Here is an 18339-nt window from a genome sequence, read left to right on the forward strand (position 1 = left end):
GTGGTAAATATGTTCCTAACTCTTTCCTTAAGTGATCTATTGGTTTTGCCAATGTAATAGCTTTGCAGGTTATACAGGTGGCCATGTATACCACATTCTTACTTTCACAGTTCGTGTTAGTTCTGAAGTTATATGCGTGGCGTAACAGGATGCTCAAAAGTGGTATCTTTATTAATGTAGATGCATTGATTACAATGACCACAGGGTACTGTGTTTCTATCATTTATTGGTCTACTTTTCCCGGATGTTTGGGTCTACATAAAATGCTTCTTAAATTCTGATGATTCTTGTAGGTTATACGTGGTGTTGGTCCTACTACCTCATTGACATCCCTATCGGATTTCAGTATTCCCCAGTGTCTATCCAGGGTTTTTTCACCTCCAAGTTCATTTTACTGAAAGTGAGGTTGGTTCTAATTTCAGTTTTAAAGGCTTGGACTCTTCATACTACCTTCATGTGCCATAAAGTAAGGTTTAGCAGTACTCGTTCTTAGACGCTCCACAGTTCTGACCATTTCTAATATTTCATTTTCTTTATAGCCCTTTCTAGAAATCTATCCTTCATGTCCTCTATTCCTTTCTCATAGAACTCTTGTTGTGGGTTCAACCTTGATACTCTCATGAATTGTCCTTTAAGGACATTTTGGAAAACATGTACAGGATGCATACTGTTTCTGTGTAGTATGTTGTTTCTTTGGCAGGCTTTCCTATGAATGGTTGTATTAATAAGGCCATTGGACATCCTGAATACTTCCACATCCAAAAATGGTATAGTTTCATCTGAAAAATTCATGGTGAATTTTAAAAAATCCGTAGAGTTATCCAAATAAGAAACGAAATTCTTTAAAGAGGGTTCATCACCCAACCAAATAAGGAAGAGGTCATCTACAAAGCGGCAATACATACCAACAAATTCATTGAAATACTGTTGCATTTAACTATGTTAACTTTTTTGAGTATCTGTTCCTTTAAGACAAGATAACATGTGACATATCAATTTGTAATGTCCAATAGGAAGCTTAAGGATGGTTTAAAAATGATTCAAACAGTTTTATTCATTGTTTTAAGAGTCTGAAGAAGCCTTTGGCGAAAGCGCTCACTCATTGGAATAAACTTTATTATTTTTTATGAATGCATCTTATTTGAAGTTCCTTTGAATCTCTGCTTTTCGTTTCATTGCCACTGGAGGGTCACACACTTGGATTTGGATTGCTCTCTTTTATGTTTACATGAGTCTCCTGCCTCAACTGATAGCAGCACTGCATTTGGCTTTTTGAGTTGTATTATTTATTTGGTCAGTGCTGCAGGAAGTGAGGATGAAAGCAGCATAAACATTGAACTACCATATGTACCACGCTTCTGGAACATACTTCTAATGTCCTTGACAGATTTAAGACTTGTGTATCTGGAAGTATCAATTCATTATTGGATTTTAATCCAGTTGTTGATGGAGGGACAGTCACCGAACTGATGTGAGTACTATGGATTCTGTTAAAGACTTACAAGATTTAGAGTATGTTTTCGTAAATTGGTTAAACTACAAGTTCAAACACATTATTTTCAAAGTTGTTTGAACAAACGGATTATACCTCTGAAGATGCCTACATCTGGTACCTCATTACCAGACTTACTATATCGCTGGCAGCAACTCAACATGGAGTTGAGTTTTAGTTATATGAAACTCTTAATTGAGTTTCATCTGCCTGAAGAGGAGAGACTGAGATTGACTGTAAATAACTTGTTTAAAGACTTTGAAAGTAAATATGCTAACAATGAGATGTGCATGGGAAAATTAGGGAAAGTAATTGAAGATGTTTTGTTTTTAGAGAAACGGTTGCTAGACCAAAAGAAAGCTAAGATTATCAGGGATGTAAGAGATTTTAAGAACAATAATGTATTCACCTGGCCTAGGGAAATGAATCCAAATTTACACTATAGTCAGGGCTCAAATGCCTCACGCAGGCCTCCAGGTAGAACAGGTAACAATTTTGTGAATGCCACACTGAGCACACCTATAATCAATCCTGATAGACATCCACGCAGTGATACTTCAGAAAGTAGATCATTTAATAGAATTGATTTAAACAATAAGCAGAGTGATATCACTGACATTCTAGGTACCAGTGTAACCACAGAATCTGATCAACCAGTCACAGCAAACAATAATATAGAAACGGACAATGTAAGCCCTAACAGGACACAAGGAAATGGGAGAGTTAACAGTACTGTTGTAGGTGAAGGTCTGATAGGCTGCATTACGGATGTACAGAGGTCAGGTGCAGCAGTGGTAAGACCAAAACAAATAGTGTTATTGTGAATACAAATATATTACCTGCCCTCCCCATAGCACAAAATCATTTTTGGACAAAAGAAGGTCAACCAGCAGGGGAGACAGAAGAGGAAAGGATCGTAGACGAGCAGGAACAAGTAGGCCCCACGATAAAGAAAATGTGGGGAGGCAGAATCATTGATCATGAACCTTTCCGCAGGGTTTTAAATGAGTATGAGAAACAAGTCCTAAATAAAGGACTAAGTTTCATTCCCACTAAGAACAGTGACTTAGTGGACACTATTATAGAAACCAAAATGTTCATTCGTAATTTACAACTAAGGCTAGAGTTTGGACAGTTTGATGACAATTCAGTTAAGAATAAGCACCGTCCTAACAGCACTTACGTGCCTCAACTTCACCCAACAATTGAAGTGTTTGGCAATGTAGTGGAAGATGACATATACAAATGCTATCAGGAGAAAACACCTTCAAGACATGGACGCAATTTGAACTATAAGCAGAGACAAGCATTGTATTCACTCAAAGATGATAGCTCTATAATAATAAGACCAGCTGATAAAGGTGGCCCCGTGGTCATCATGGATGATATATACTACACTAACAAAATGTTTCAAATGTTAAATGACAGCAATACTTACTCCATACTAACTAAGGACAATTTAATAGATATGGTGTTCAGTGTTTATAATACCTTAGATGACTTAGTTATGTCTTTGGACATAACTCAACAACTCTATGAGTACTTTAAGGTGAACAACCCCATCATCCCGATTATACAGGGACTCCCCAAAGTCCATAAAAACAGCGAGATCCACCACTCAGACCCATTGTTGCAGGGCAAGGTTGGGTCACTGAACCCTTATCTATTTACTTGGAAAGTGTATTAAGACCTTTAGTCAATGACAATAGGAATATTTTGAAAGATAGCAAACAGTTTCTCTTAGATTTATACTCTCAAACTCGACCTTTAGGTGAACAGCAACATTACTTTTTGTGACACTAGACGTAGTCAGTTTATTCACTGTAATCCCTAATGACACAGGAATAAGAATGTTAACAGAATATTTGAAGATACATTCCGACTTTTCGGATAAAAAGTTGATCTTATAACTCTGTTACTTGAGACTGTCTTGACTAACAACGCTTTTGCTTTTCAAGAATCCATATTCTTACAGAAGGATGGCGTAGCTATGGGCACATCTTGTGCTAATAGTTACGCCAACCTTGTGATGGCTAGGTGGGAAGATGTTCACTTATATGACCATCCACTTTTCAATGAATTTGTTGGTATGTATTGCCGCTTTGTAGATGACCTCTTCCTTATTTGGTTGGGTGATGAACCCTCTTTAAAGAATTTCGTTTCTTATTTGGATAACTCTACGGATTTTTTAAAATTCACCATGAATTTTTCAGATGAAACTATACCATTTTTGGATGTGGAAGTATTCAGGATGTCCAATGGCCTTATTAATACAACCATTCATAGGAAAGCCTGCCAAAGAAACAACATACTACACAGAAACAGTATGCATCCTGTACATGTTTTCCAAAATGTCCTTAAAGGACAATTCATGAGAGTATCAAGGTTGAACCCACAACAAGAGTTCTATGAGAAAGGAATAGAGGACATGAAGGATAGATTTCTAGAAAGGGGCTATAAAGAAAATGAAATATTAGAAATGGTCAGAACTGTGGAGCGTCTAAGAACGAGTACTGCTAAACCTTACTTTATGGCACATGAAGGTAGTATGAAGAGTCAAGCCTTTAAAAACTGAAATTAGAACCAACCTCAATTTCAATAAAATGAAGTTGGAAGTGTAAAAAACCCTGGATAGACACTGGGAATACTGAAATCCGATAGGGATGTCAATGAGGTAGTAGGACCAACACCACGTATAACCTACAAGAATCATCAGAATTTAAGAAGCATTTTATGTAGACCCAAACATCCGGGGAAAAGTAGACCAATAAATGATAGAAACACAGTACCCTGTGGTCATTGTAATCAATGCATCTACATTAATAAAGATACCACTTTTGAGCATCCTGTTACGCCACGCACATATAACTTCAGAACTAACACGAACTGTGAAAGTAAGAATGTGGTATACATGGCCACCTGTATAACCTGCAAAAGCTATTACATTGGCAAAACCAATAGATCACTTAAGGAAAGAGTTAGGAACATATTTACCACATTAGGATAGGTACTGAGACCAATGCCCTAGCTAGACACAATACAACAGCAGGCACCAATCATAATTTTAAATTTTGTGTTATTGAACAAGTCAGCGTGGGTTTTAGAGGTGGTGATCTAATCAACAAAACCTTAGAACAGGAGACACGTTGGATTATCAGACTAAGGTCTGATAGGTCACCAGGGCTTAATGATAAAGTGCAACTCAAACCATTTTTAAGAAGTAGAAGACTACGAAGATGACTTAACCTACTATTACCTAAATAGAGTAGTAAGGTAATTTTAAAACTACGTATTGATGTCACTCTTATAGTAAATCAGTGTAAGAATCAGTCCTTGTAGACTGAATATAATTATTTTCATAGTATTAACGTTCTGAGCTTTATAGCCACAAGTAGATGTGTTCTTAGTATCAAATCCCAGGAACTGATGGACCTTTGGATATGTTCGGCTTTCTTGTTTTAGCCTTACTTCTGAGCCCATACCTCACATACTAGTATGTTTTTCATCCCTCCTATCACCACCTCAATATATTAGTGGTTATTGGGCATAGTTTACACATGCATGTGTGTAAATATATACACATGTATATACAAGCATGCATATACGTCTATATATTTGTTCACTGTAGCTGGAATTTATTTTGCGACTGAGCTAGGTACCCCATACATCAATAGATAGTTTTGTTTTATCATTAGGTACAGGCTTAGTATTGTTGCGGATTGTTTATCTCTTCACATTTTCATTTGACCTTTTAACTTAGAATGTTGTTATATTTAGCACCAACTATGTACATGGAAGTAGTTGCTTTTACTAGTTAGGGACCCTATCATCTATGGAGCTTTATACTTAGGTATTATTATATGTGTGCTTTGTGCTAATTTCAAGCTTTATTGTGTCAATTTTTATGTGTTACGCCTAGCATTCCACTATTTATCTGTTTTTATCTTTTATTTTGTATTAGTTAATGCCATCTCTGCCATGTTCAGCTTAACACTTTAATAAGTGTACTCATTAATATTTACACGCTTTCATTGTTTTAAATAGTGACACTTTGTGATCAATATATGCTTCTAGGGCATAATCGTGCTTACAAATACTGTCTATTTTAGGCACAGGACAGCAATATAGGCTCACCTTTTTCTCTTAGAAATTTAAACATTGTTTCTGTTGTTCAGTACTTAGATGCTTAGAACGTGCTCACCCATCGCTGCACGCTGAGTTACCATAGCGCATGAAGTTAGGTTGTACTCAATTGCATTCAGAGTTCCTACAGCACACGGCACTTTACAACTTGTAAACAGTTTGTTTTACGTGGAATCTAAGAGGTTCCTATTTGTGGAATTTTTAATCTTGGACAACAGCCTTTCACCGATATGATGAGGTCTGACTCCTTGATGAGGCACATCGCGAAATACATTATATTCGCTATGTTGTTTTGTGGGAAAGGTTTCACATTTTAGTACAGTGTTCTCGCTATATTAATTTTTAACCTGATATATGCAAAGTTGCATTCGACACACCACTATCTTAGTAGAGATGCTAGATATTGAAACGCGATAAAACTTGCTGTTTATCTAAGGATTTTAATGTTTTTAACACCATGAGGAGAGAGAATGTTCAGGGTTTTAATGAATGTAGCAACAGTTTTTAATGATTGTAGAATGATATAGGACCAAGCACAATGCTCCTTTTATTTTTAGAATGTATCAGGGTATATGCATATTTTTACTTATTTGCATGGACATTCTGATCATTAATTGTATATTTGGATGGAAGTATTCCTTCTAAATACTGTTGCATTTAACTATGTTAACTTTTTGAGTATCTGTTCCTTTAAGACAAGATAACATGTGACATATCAATTTGTAATGTCCAATAGGAAGCTTAAGGATGGTTTAAAAATGATTCAAACAGTTTTATTCATTGTTTTAAGAGTCTGAAGAAGCCTTTGGCGAAAGCGCTCACTCATTGGAATAAACTTTATTATTTTTTATGAATGCATCTTATTTGAAGTTCCTTTGAATCTCTGCTTTTCGTTTCATTGCCACTGGAGGGTCACACACTTGGATTTGGATTGCTCTCTTTTATGTTTACGTGAGTCTCCTGCCTCAACTGATAGCAGCACTGCATTTGGCTTTTTAAGCCTAGTTATAGTCTATGTCTCTGAATCCTGATGCACTGATGTGGTGAAGCCCTTCCATAATGGTGGCCCTATCTTAGACCCAAGAACTACAGGCCATTCAGTCTTATGTGTCTTGTGTGTAAAACCATGGAGTGGGTCATCACTACCTTACTACTTACAACATAAAAAGCTGATTAGGCTCAACCTGCATCAATTCATTGTAAAATATTGGTCTTGTCCGCTAACTCCTGTGAGTTTCTTTGAAAAGATTGTGCAAGTGGTTGACAGCAGAGGCACTGTCCATGCTGCTTATCTGGATCTGGCTAAGGCTGTTTGACACCATACTCCATGATGGAATAGTAAATTAGCTAATGACTTTAAACATTGATCCCTAAATGGCAAGATGGATAGTAAACTGGATCTATAACAGAACACATTGTCAGAGTCAATGATGCTTATTCGGTCAGGAAAAGGTGACCATTGGTGTCTTCCAGGTAACTGTGTTGGGCTCCCGTCTATTTGTCTCTTAGTTTGCTGACCTTACGTCTGATGACAAGCAAATGTTGTTAACCAAATTTGCCAATAACTGCCATCAACCAATGATACTAATACTTTCAAACTAAATTGATATAATAAACGTTTTGGTGAACTGAAAAAAGTACTTAAACTAGATGCTAAGAAATGCAGTATCATTCCCTTTAGGAAACAGCAAATTACTTCAACCTATTGCATTGACAACACCCCATTGTATAGCAAGGACACAGTTGTCATAATGGTTAAGGTCATCACCTCCCATACAAAAGGTACAACATTTAAAGCTGACCTCTGGTAAATGCATGTGTGAAGTTTGCACGTCCTGTCTGTTGTGAGATTCCTACTATATCCCAGATACTAGATGTTTCCAACTCAAACTCACCCAAAATTTTGAAAGGAGTCATGGGAAGTAGCATTGCTCAAGTGGTGCCTATCGGGGGAAGAATGCTATAAACCAATTGCTTTAAGCATCAGCTGTGGTGCACATTGTCCTGCAGATAGCAGACTGTTTCATAATGGTATAAAAATTGGCAATTGTTGATTTCTTCATGATAGGTAACATTGCTGCCAAAAATTGATACGTGAATTTGCTGGTGATAAGTAGGTTGAGGACCCAGCTACTCCCCTTATGCCTACATCAGGGACCCATGATAATGGTTGGAGTGGTTTAAGGGCCTCTATTAGTGCCTGACATAAAGGCCCAGCAACCTTGGGTCAATATGCTACTAGGCAGCTGTTGTCCATTTGTACAGCTTGAGTTACCTGGGATAGTTCTATTGAGTGAAAGCTGGATGTAAACCCAATCAACCTGCCAAACATGAACTAAGGATTCAGTGGCAGGATGTAGCTTGGAAAGCGCTGGACATCGTGTGTATCCAGGAGACAAGCTGGAAGGGCAATGCAACAAAGCCACTTGACTTGGGATCCAGAGTCTACTACTTAGGGAGAGGAAATACTAGAAACTCTGTGAGAATTGCATTGATGAATAGTATTCATAAGACAGTGAGGGATGCCATCAGAATTGATAAAGTCATGGCAATAAGTCACCAGTGTAAAGACTGGATATTATTAAATCTATGCCTCACAGCAGGGCTGTGATAGCAAGGAAAGGAGTGCAATCAGGCAGCAGTTGTTAACTTTATTAAGTAAAGCTGGGCAGCATGAGTTGGTGTTAATAATGAGGGATGTAAATGCTTAAATTGGAACAAACAGAACAGCGTATGAGGACTGCCTGAGTCCTCAAAGAAGGACAGGCCATTCTAGATGTCTTTCTTGCAAATGGCTTTATGGTAGTTTAGCAAGAGAGACAGTCACAAGATCTCATACAAGACTAGCCAATATACAACTCAGTTAGACTTCACCCTACTGAAGAAAATGCATTGCAGTATAACCAGTGGTCGCAAAGTCATTCACACTGCAATAGTCAGCCCAAGGTATAAATCAATGGTAGCTACAAAGAGCTGCAAGCCTCCTTAGTCAGATAAGGCTCTAAAGTCATCAGATCATTAGAGACTGGACTTAAAACTTGGGACTTGATTGGAATGAAAGCACAAGAGTTCAAGAAAACACTCAGGTGTTTAGCAGCTCAGGAAGAAAAGGAAATAGAGATAAAGAAGATTGGCAACTATTCAAACCAGCATATGTGAGGACTATAGAACAGACGTAGCAGAGCCAGGTATAGAAACAAGGTACTTAACGAAAGCTGGTGGTAGAATCAAAGGCAAAGTCAAAGTGAACTTTATCGTCATTCAGACTGCACAACAGTGCAACTGAATGAAATGTTACTTCATACTCAATGTGCATATGACATACACTGATAGTACTACAACAATGACACATTTACTAATACTAATCCAACAATAACAACAGTAAGACATATATGCAATGCGGTAACAAGTACAATGACATGCACCAAGACTATTCCAAGTACGTCTTCATCAGGGCCCAAGATATTGCACACATAATATATTGCACAAATCAGAATCAGACAGATTTCAAATTGCACAGAATGTTAACTTGACATCGTTAATATTGCACGTAAGGTATAAGATTGCACTTTCATAGAGTTATTGCATATGTCTGTGAATTACATCAACATTGTAACTCCAGACCTCGATGACCAGCATGGTGTATGCTTTTACTGGAGTTCATACGTCTGATGGCTTCTGCAAAAAAGCTTCTATTAAACCTGGTGGTTCCGCAACACAAGCTACAGTATCTCCTGCTTAAAGACAAACACGAGAACAGACCATGGGCAGGCTGAGTGCAGTCTTTGACTATTTTCATGGCTCGACTATGGCACTAAGCTGAGTGCAAGTCCTGGATAGATGGCAGTACGGACCTGATAATTCTCTCCACCACTTTCACCACCCTCTGAAGAGATTTGCGATCTGAAACCATGCAGTTTCCATATCACATCAATAGATTACTAGTCAGGATGCTTTCAGTGGTACTCCTGTAGAAGGCTGTGAGAACTGAAGTTAGTAGTTTTGCTCTCCTCAACCTTCTTAGAAAGTGTAGCCACTGTTGTGCCTTCTTGGCAGTATGGTTAGTGTCTATTGACCAAGACAAATCTTCAGCAATATGCACCCCAGGAACTTGGTGGTCTTCACCCTTTCCACTGTTTCTCCTTTGATTGTGAGTGGATAATGAGCCTTGCATCTCTTCCTGAAGACTACTATTATCTCCTTTGTTTTATTCACATTGAGATCCAGCTTGTTGTCACAACAGCCAATCAGTATTTTCTACCTCCTCTCGGTAGGCTTTTTCATCACCATTGCTGATGAGACCCACCACTGCAGTACCATCCACAAACTTAATAATGTGGTTTGTGTTGTACCTAGGGATGCAGTCATGGGTCAGCATGGTGAACAGCAGGGAGCTCAAGACACATCCTTAAAGTACTCCAGTGTTCAGTGTGATGCTGTCCAAGGTGTTGTTGCCTACGCATACCTTTTGTGGAGAAGAATGCAGCAGTACAAGAAGTTATCAGAAGAAAGAAAAAGGAAATAGAAAAAGGACATATCGGGACAAAAATGAATACTTGGCTAACAAAGAGACTAAAAGATGAGACACAGTAGCAAATAAGAATCAGGGGCACTCTAACAACTTCTGCAAAGTGACTCGGCAGATGCACCTTGAAATATTATCAGCTTACAGGGTATGGACAGGAAAAACAAAACAGATAGTCATCAGAGACCCTTCATAAGGAGTGTCAGCAACAGTCTGTTCACCAGTCCACAGGATACCATTGGCAGAAGGAATGTGTATTTCCAGCAGCTTCTGAATGAGGAAAACCCCACAGAAGCTGTACTGTCACAAACTCCGCCTACAATGAAAGAGGAAGTAGACCCCACTCTAGAAGAAGAAAGAATAGTACTAAAGAAATTAAAGTTAAGGAAAGCAGCAGGCTGAAATGATGTTATGATATGGCAGATATGATCAAGATGTTTGGTGAATTACAGAAGAATTTGCTTCTGAGGGTGCTCATAGCAGTATGGTGAGAAATTTGTCTACCAGATGACAAAGATGAAGATTAAGCATACTAGTGCCAGTGTACAATAACAAAGGGGACATCCACAACTGTGGGCAATATAGAGGTATCAAACTCTTGTCACACTGCATGAAAGATCTTGAGAGGGTGATTGATAAATGAATATTGCAGAGTAGTGAAAAGAAGGATGGTTGATGAGCAGTACAGATTCAGATTAGAATGCAGCACAACTGAACCAATGTTTGCAGTGAGAGTGATAGCTGAGAAGCTACAGATGAAGAAAAAGTTTAATTTGGCATTCCTAGACTTGGAAAATGCATAAGCCAAGATGGTCTGATGTCCAGGAAATGCTTGTAGAATTACATAAGGCTACATATAAGTACCTACCGACACAACTACGAACAGTGTTCAAACTCACAGAGGGGCTACAAGTGGGAGCGGTTGTGCATCAGAGTTCAGCTCTGATCCCAGTGCTGTTCATACTGGTGATGGACTGCAATAGTAAACAGGTTGAAGCAGACACATCAGGCATTACAAGCACACTGTGAACATGAACTTCTGAAAATTACAAGGGATGGAATGTAAAACTAAAGGCACATGGAATAAAACTGAACACAGACAAGGCAGCTGTTATGGCAGGAAATCAGAAGAAGCCTGAAAGTGAGACAGAAAGGAAATAGTACAACAGGTTAACAGCTTCTAGAATTTGGGAGGAGTGGTTGGGTGGTTGATGATAAGGGTCTGAACGAAAAGGTCAAGGCTAGAATCAGTGGGACTGCACACAACTGGCTAGTATGAAACAGAAGAATGCTAAAGGAGCTGAAAACTAAGGTGTACAAAACAGTGGTGTGATCAGTACTACTGTATGAAACAGAAACCTGGACAGTGAAGGCAAAGAAATTGAGCAAGCTGGAGGTGTTGGAGATTAAGTGTCTGAGACAGGGAGCAGGATGCATACTTTGGGCCAAATGAAGATGTGAGAAATTCAGAGAAGAAACCAAAGTAACTTAGCGAAGGTCAAAGAGAACAGATTACAGTAATTTAATCATATGTACAAGAAATCTGAAGACAGTGAGGTGTCATAACAGCACAAACATGATACATGCAATCTTAATATCAGACTACATTGGTTAGTCCATTGTTGAGCCACACTGTGTATCAAATATTAACACAAGCACTGGAAAAAACAGAGAGTGGAGATGGTCATAGTCATCCCCATTTGCACAAACACCGTAACAGATGGCTGTCAAAACATGGGGGGGGGGGCATGTAACAGGAGATGGAGTGTACAATACAGTTACCCCCTACAGAGCCAACTTTAATTTAGACATGTCAGTAGATAGACCATCAAATAAATTATCAGAAGGAATTGGAAAACACTTGAAGGAAACATCAAAATATTTCAAACAATAGGTAACAAACCTAAATTTACATATAAAAATATCAAAGTTTAAAGAGTAAATTACAGAAGGAAAATACAGAAACAAATACTTTGCATACTATAAAAGATAAAGGGATGTATATATGTAGCATGTGCAAAGTTTGTAGATGTATTTATGTTAGCCCTTACATAACATTTGATCTTACTGATATTACTGGAAGGTATACTTGTAAAAGTGTAGAAATAGTTTATACTGGAAAGTGTTCAGGGTGTTCAGCTTTTTATATAAGAATGACTACTCACAATCTGGAAAAATGCATTAAAGAACATCTTCATAGTATAAAAACTAAATATCACAGTAATGCTTTATATAAACATACCTTATTATGGAAGAAGTACAAGGAATTCTTGTTTTCTGTTATAGAACAAGTTCCTAACAATATGAGGGGTGGGTGTTATATAAGTAAGTTAGAAGGTATTGAAAGAGGATAGCAGATTAGACTCATTGCAGATAAATTTCCAGGATTAAACAAAGCAATAAAAATTAAATGTTTTTTGAAAGAAAGGAAACTAAAAGTAAATAAATAGGAAAATATACAGTTGTAGTATAGTCTTTATATAGTTAAAGTATGCACAATGTTTTTATTAATGAATTTCTTACTGCTGATATATTTGTTGTCTTAAGATAATTGGGTTTTAATATGAAGTGTGTTTTAACTAGTTGACAAATTATATATAAACAAGTGTCTAAATCGTTGTAATTGTTTTCTGAAGAAGTCTTTCGAGATGAAAGCATGACAATAAAATTGTTTTGCTGCTAAAGACTATTTTCTTTTCTTTCCCTCAACTGAGCTATCATCTCCACATTTGATTGATTTCTAGAAAATTGTGCCAAGGTCATAGTTTATCACATCTGGTATTCAATCCCAAATGCAACTGACATGTCAAGGGTCAGCAGTGATGCTTGAAGACATCAGGCAGCCCTGTACGACTGCAGACCTGTGGCATACCCACTACAGATATAGCACTTATGTTACAGTCATGGAGGACAGTGTTGGTACTCACAGCCACAGTAACCCTCCTCCTGCACTGAGGATAGTGAGCACTCGGACTTTACAGCCTCACACTCATCTGTTGGTGAAGTCACACACTGAGCTTCGGCTGCCGCAGGATGAAGATAATGTCATTCTGTCATCACACTGGGACAGTGCTATTTTGTCATCACACTGGGATTCTGGTATCTGTGCCTTGTCATCATTATCACCCCTTGCATAAATGCTTATATCAACCTGTGGTCTTGCCCCTTTCTCTACCAGTGTCACTGTGGCAGTGTTTTGCTTTCTAGATAAGAATAAAAGACACAACAAAATGAGAATGTGTACTTGTGCTAATAGGGTGCATTCAAGGTCTGGGGAGCAAAGGATATCCATTTAAGATGTACCATGCAAGCCCAATCTTTCTCTGCTGCCATCCTGCTGTGGTTGGATACCTCATGTTCCTATAATAAAACAAGGCAGCATATGATATGGTCACACTATATCCTCTCTGTACAGTGATGCCATACATAAATCTGCTGAACATGATGTTAAATTGGTGCATCATCAATTTAGATCCATGGGGGTTTGTTCATCCAACAGCCAGTCCTCCAGTGATGGTGTCAGAAACATTTTCCCCTTGCAAACATAAAAGCCCCCTCTGTATCTGTCAGTCTGCTTCTCCTAGTGTCTCCCATGGTTGACCTCTCAACCAGTATAGAATAGCCTTTAGTCTTGATGTGGAGTAGCACGTCAGTAACACATTTACAGTACTACTGCAATTTGTAATTGCAGCCCACTCCAGGGCATTTGTATCATGAACTAGTGTCAGCCACATCTAGGCCCATAGAGGCTGGTCAGCACCCCCTTGTCTGCAGTTGTTGTATCCATTAGTCCTAAATGCCCGTGGTAGGACATCATTTTCTGCAGGGCTGAAATTGTCCAGCATCTGCTATGCTCCTTGTTTTTCAGACATGAGAACATTGATGAACACATGGCATGGAACCTTGGACTGTTTACTACCGTGGGTGGTAGGAGGACAACTATGACAAATGGGTAACCTAGTTATATCATACTCTGTCCAAAGGGACTGTAGTATGATAGATTTAGGGGCAGATATGGATATATATAAGGCAGGTTTACTTGCTACACATTGGTATATGTCCACTTCCCAAAGGGTTTGCACAGTTTATTAGGATTAACAGGTATTTATAGGATAAGGCATTCATCTCTACAGTCACCATTTTTGGACACCTTGGGAAATGCCAAAGAAAGCAGGAGAGGCTTGTGATCAACCACAGACAGTTCCACTCATAAATGCTGACATGTATTTTAAATATATTCATTTTACTGCAAGTATAGAGTCACTTAAAGAAAACTTTTCATTGCATCATCTCATGGTAGCTAAGGATAATAGATTTGTTCAGCAGGTATCTCAACCATGGCCTTTCCCAACTAAGGTTGTGGAGATGGAGCATGAGGGACTCAAGGCTAGGATTGCTTCACTGGAAAGGAATTACTGACTCCTCACTTGCAGTTAGCCTGGCATCATGGCCTTGAACTGGCCCAACTGCAGCTGCAGCAGGTGGTGGAGGTTGTAATGAAGAGAGCAGTGGGCAGACAAATGGTGCAGATGGGAAGCCTCTTGGAGTGGCTAGCAGATTTACTCATCTGAACAGTCCTTGACATTGGTCCACCAGGTAAGGGTGTGCCCCACACCAACTACCCTGAGTCATCTGCTACTGACACATCTCAGTAGTATGCCACTGCACTGGGGCAGAAGATATCATGATGCTGCTCATATGCCTGCCTATCCTGACCCACTTATAACTCACACATCTCGGGTGTCCTCCCATACCTTGTGCATTGTCCAGCCCTCCCATTACCATTAACTACCCTCTGTTTGTGTCAGTCTATCCCATGTCTCCCCATCCTACTGTCTGTACATCCACCCTGTTTGTTTGTGCTGCTCTGTGTGTTTGCTTGTCAAACCCAGGCCATTGTACTTCCTACTTATCTGCATGCAGAGCTTTCCCTTTCACCCTTCTCACTCTCCCCTTCTCTCTTAACAAAATGAAAAATGGAACCTCTTCCCACCAAAAAAACATCTTGCCCTGCCTTCCTACATTACTGCATACTCTTATATGTTGTCTTTCTATGTGACTCTGTATTCCTCCCTTTCTATTCATGTCTTTCCTTCCCTGGAAAATATTAGGATACAACCTAACACCCTAATAATGGACGATTTCAACTACCCTACCATTAACTGGGAAAACTACTCATGTACCAACTCTTGTGCTCAACGTTTTCTGGAATTCATAAATTCCAATGCCATAAATCAACTTATCCACACCCCCACCAGGGGCAGCAATATCCTAGACATGGTTATAACAACATGGGCAACTGGTGCTCCACACCAGAGGTCAATTCCTCGTCGGTCAGATCCCACCACAAACTAATCACCCTAGACATCCATATCCCTCCCCTACCCCCCATTAGAGAAACCACAGTAAAACATTTCTCCAAAGCCAACTTCATACTTCTTAAGACAGAAGTGGCAAACTTCACGACACCCATGCTGATGGACAATAGAGGTATGACTGCTGAATCCTGCACAAATGCACTGTATAAGCACTTACACGAGTGCATGGATCATGCAATCCCTAACAGAACCAAGATGCTATCCTCCAAAAAAGGAAGCCAATCTGGTGGCCCCTGCCATAAACAAACTCTACAACAGAAGAAAGAAACTGTTGCAAAAAAAGAGTAAAATCCCATGGTTGGAGAAACTCCCTGGTCAGCCTCAGTAAGAAGCTGAGATCCCTCATAAAATCCTCCAAAGCTAGTTATAAAAAGAAAATTGCCACTGACTCGAAAGACAACCACAAAGCATTCTATAGCTATGTCAAGAATCTCAATGGCAACACTCAGATCTGCTCTGAGTTACAACACAATGGCACTAAATATGCAGAACCAACTGATATTGCCAACATCCTGGCAGATAGGTTCAGTGCTAACTTTACCCCCCTGTCATCCCCTAAAGGGCCCATCTCTATACCAGAAGAATACAAAGTTCCTGTAATCATGACTGCACAGGTAAAAAACACACTATCCAAAGCCAAGAACACAGCATCCATGAGACCTGACGACATCCCAGGCTGTGTTCTACATGAACTATAGAATGAACTGGCACCACACCTAAGTACCATGTTCAATCATAGCCTCAACTCAGGCTATGTGTCCCCTGAATGGCGCACAGTGACAGTTATTCCACTCCACAAAGGGGGAGCCACCACAGACTCCGGAAACTACCGCCACATTAGCCTAACGAGCCTGGTCTGCAAGGCTATGGAATGTATCATCATGGAACTTATAAACAATGACATTGGTAATCTCCAGACTCAGGACCCCACCCAGTTCAGGTTTGTAAAAGGCAGATCATGTCTCCTAAACCTGATAGACTTCTTTGAAGCAGTCACCAAAGCCGTAGATGAGGGTAAGGTGGTTCACACAGCCTATCTAGAGCTCGCCAAGGCTTTCGACACCATCCCCCACTCTGGAATTATAGATAAACTCACTAAACTAGGTATAAATCCCTATGTCACAAGATGGGTTGCCAACTGGCTCACTGACAGAACCCACACTGTGAAAGTAGCAGATTCCAAATCCCACTTCAGACCAGTGACAAGTGGAGTACCACAGGGTTCAGTCCTGGGTCCTCTCCTGTTTGGTATCTACTTCTCTGAAGTACAGGCCAACACAGAAGGTCTTTGGCTAATGAAGTTCACAGATGACTGCAAACTAGGAGCCATAATCAAAACTCCAAAAGATGTGGACATCCTACAAAAGGGCCTCGCTGAGACAGATGCCTGGTGTCAAAGCCATGGCCTCAAGCTCAATGCCAAAAAGTGCATTGTCATTCCTTTTGGTAAAAACTCAGTACCCATGAACTACCACATAGGCGGTAGTCTACTTAACACTGAAAGTGTGATAAGAAACCTTGGGACACAGGTGGACTGTAGTCTCTCCTTTGATAATCACATCGCCATAGTAGTCAGGAAATCCGTCTATGTGGCACACCTCATCACAAAAGGTTTCTCATCCAGGAAAAAAGAGGTCATTGTTCCCCTCTGCTCATCACTCATTAGACCCATTATAGAATACAATGCTCCTTTTGGTATGTACCTCACAAGACATCTACAACAACTGGAAAGGCCACAGAAATACCTCACAAAGAGGATTACCGGCCTCAAACAGATGCCCTATGCAGACCATCTCAAAAAACTGCAGCTTTACTCCGTTACATATCGCCTACTCAGAGGTGATCTCTGCCTAACACACAAAGCTATGTCAAACCCAGAGCTTTTAGACATGCTCCACTTAAAGAAATCCCAATACCTACGAGCTACACGGTCTAGGGACCTAAACCTTGTCACCACAATAAACAGAACATGCTGGAGGGATAGATTTCTGTCCCAGAGACTTCCCATACTCTGGAACAAACTACCTATCTATATCAAGCAAAGCTCCTCATTAGCGCTCTTCAAGAAAAATCTTGATGATTGGATGGGAGATAGGAAATTCACCCCGGGGATCACGTCTGTGGCTCTGCTTGACAGCAGCACAGGAAAATAATTTTCTTGGGTGGTGAAAGCCCTTGAACTGAACCTTTGGCTAGGCTTATATAGGCCCTAGGGCCAATAGCCTAGTACCTGCCTATGAATCTATGAACCTATTGTGTATATCTGACAGATATGTGGACACCAGGACATTGCAGCTGTAAATACTGTATGGCTGTATAGTTTTATTTGGAACTTTGTGCCATACTTTTCAGAGACATACTATGTGCATTGCTTAATTTTTTAGATACATCAGGCTGAGAGTTCGCATTTTCAGTTTTCGTGAGACTGCATAACGCAGAGCATGACTACACTGTGGCGTGCATTTCTACGTATGGCTTTCCTTCCATGTGTATGTCCATAGTGCATTTATGTACTTAGAAATTCAGCTAACATCACATAAGTGCAGCCTTTCTCATTTTGGGTATTTATTGGCTCCTTACATCACCACACAGTGCCAACTAACTGTTCAATCCTTATGCTGAAATGCAGTGCAGCTTGAAAGTTACAACTTTTCTGTTCATTTGTATTTGCTTAATTAGATATATTGTTTTTAGTCATGTAACATTCACTTAAATTCTTCCTCCGTTACAACTTTTTTTCTATTGTAGATGTTTTGAACATGTCCCAGATCTATGCCTGAAATACAACCTCTGGTATCAGT

The sequence above is a fragment of the Protopterus annectens genome, chromosome 3.part0, assembly GCF_019279795.1.
Source record: "Protopterus annectens isolate FY-2018-M chromosome 3.part0, PAN1.0, whole genome shotgun sequence".
In the NCBI taxonomy this organism is placed as follows: domain Eukaryota; kingdom Metazoa; phylum Chordata; order Ceratodontiformes; family Protopteridae; genus Protopterus; species Protopterus annectens.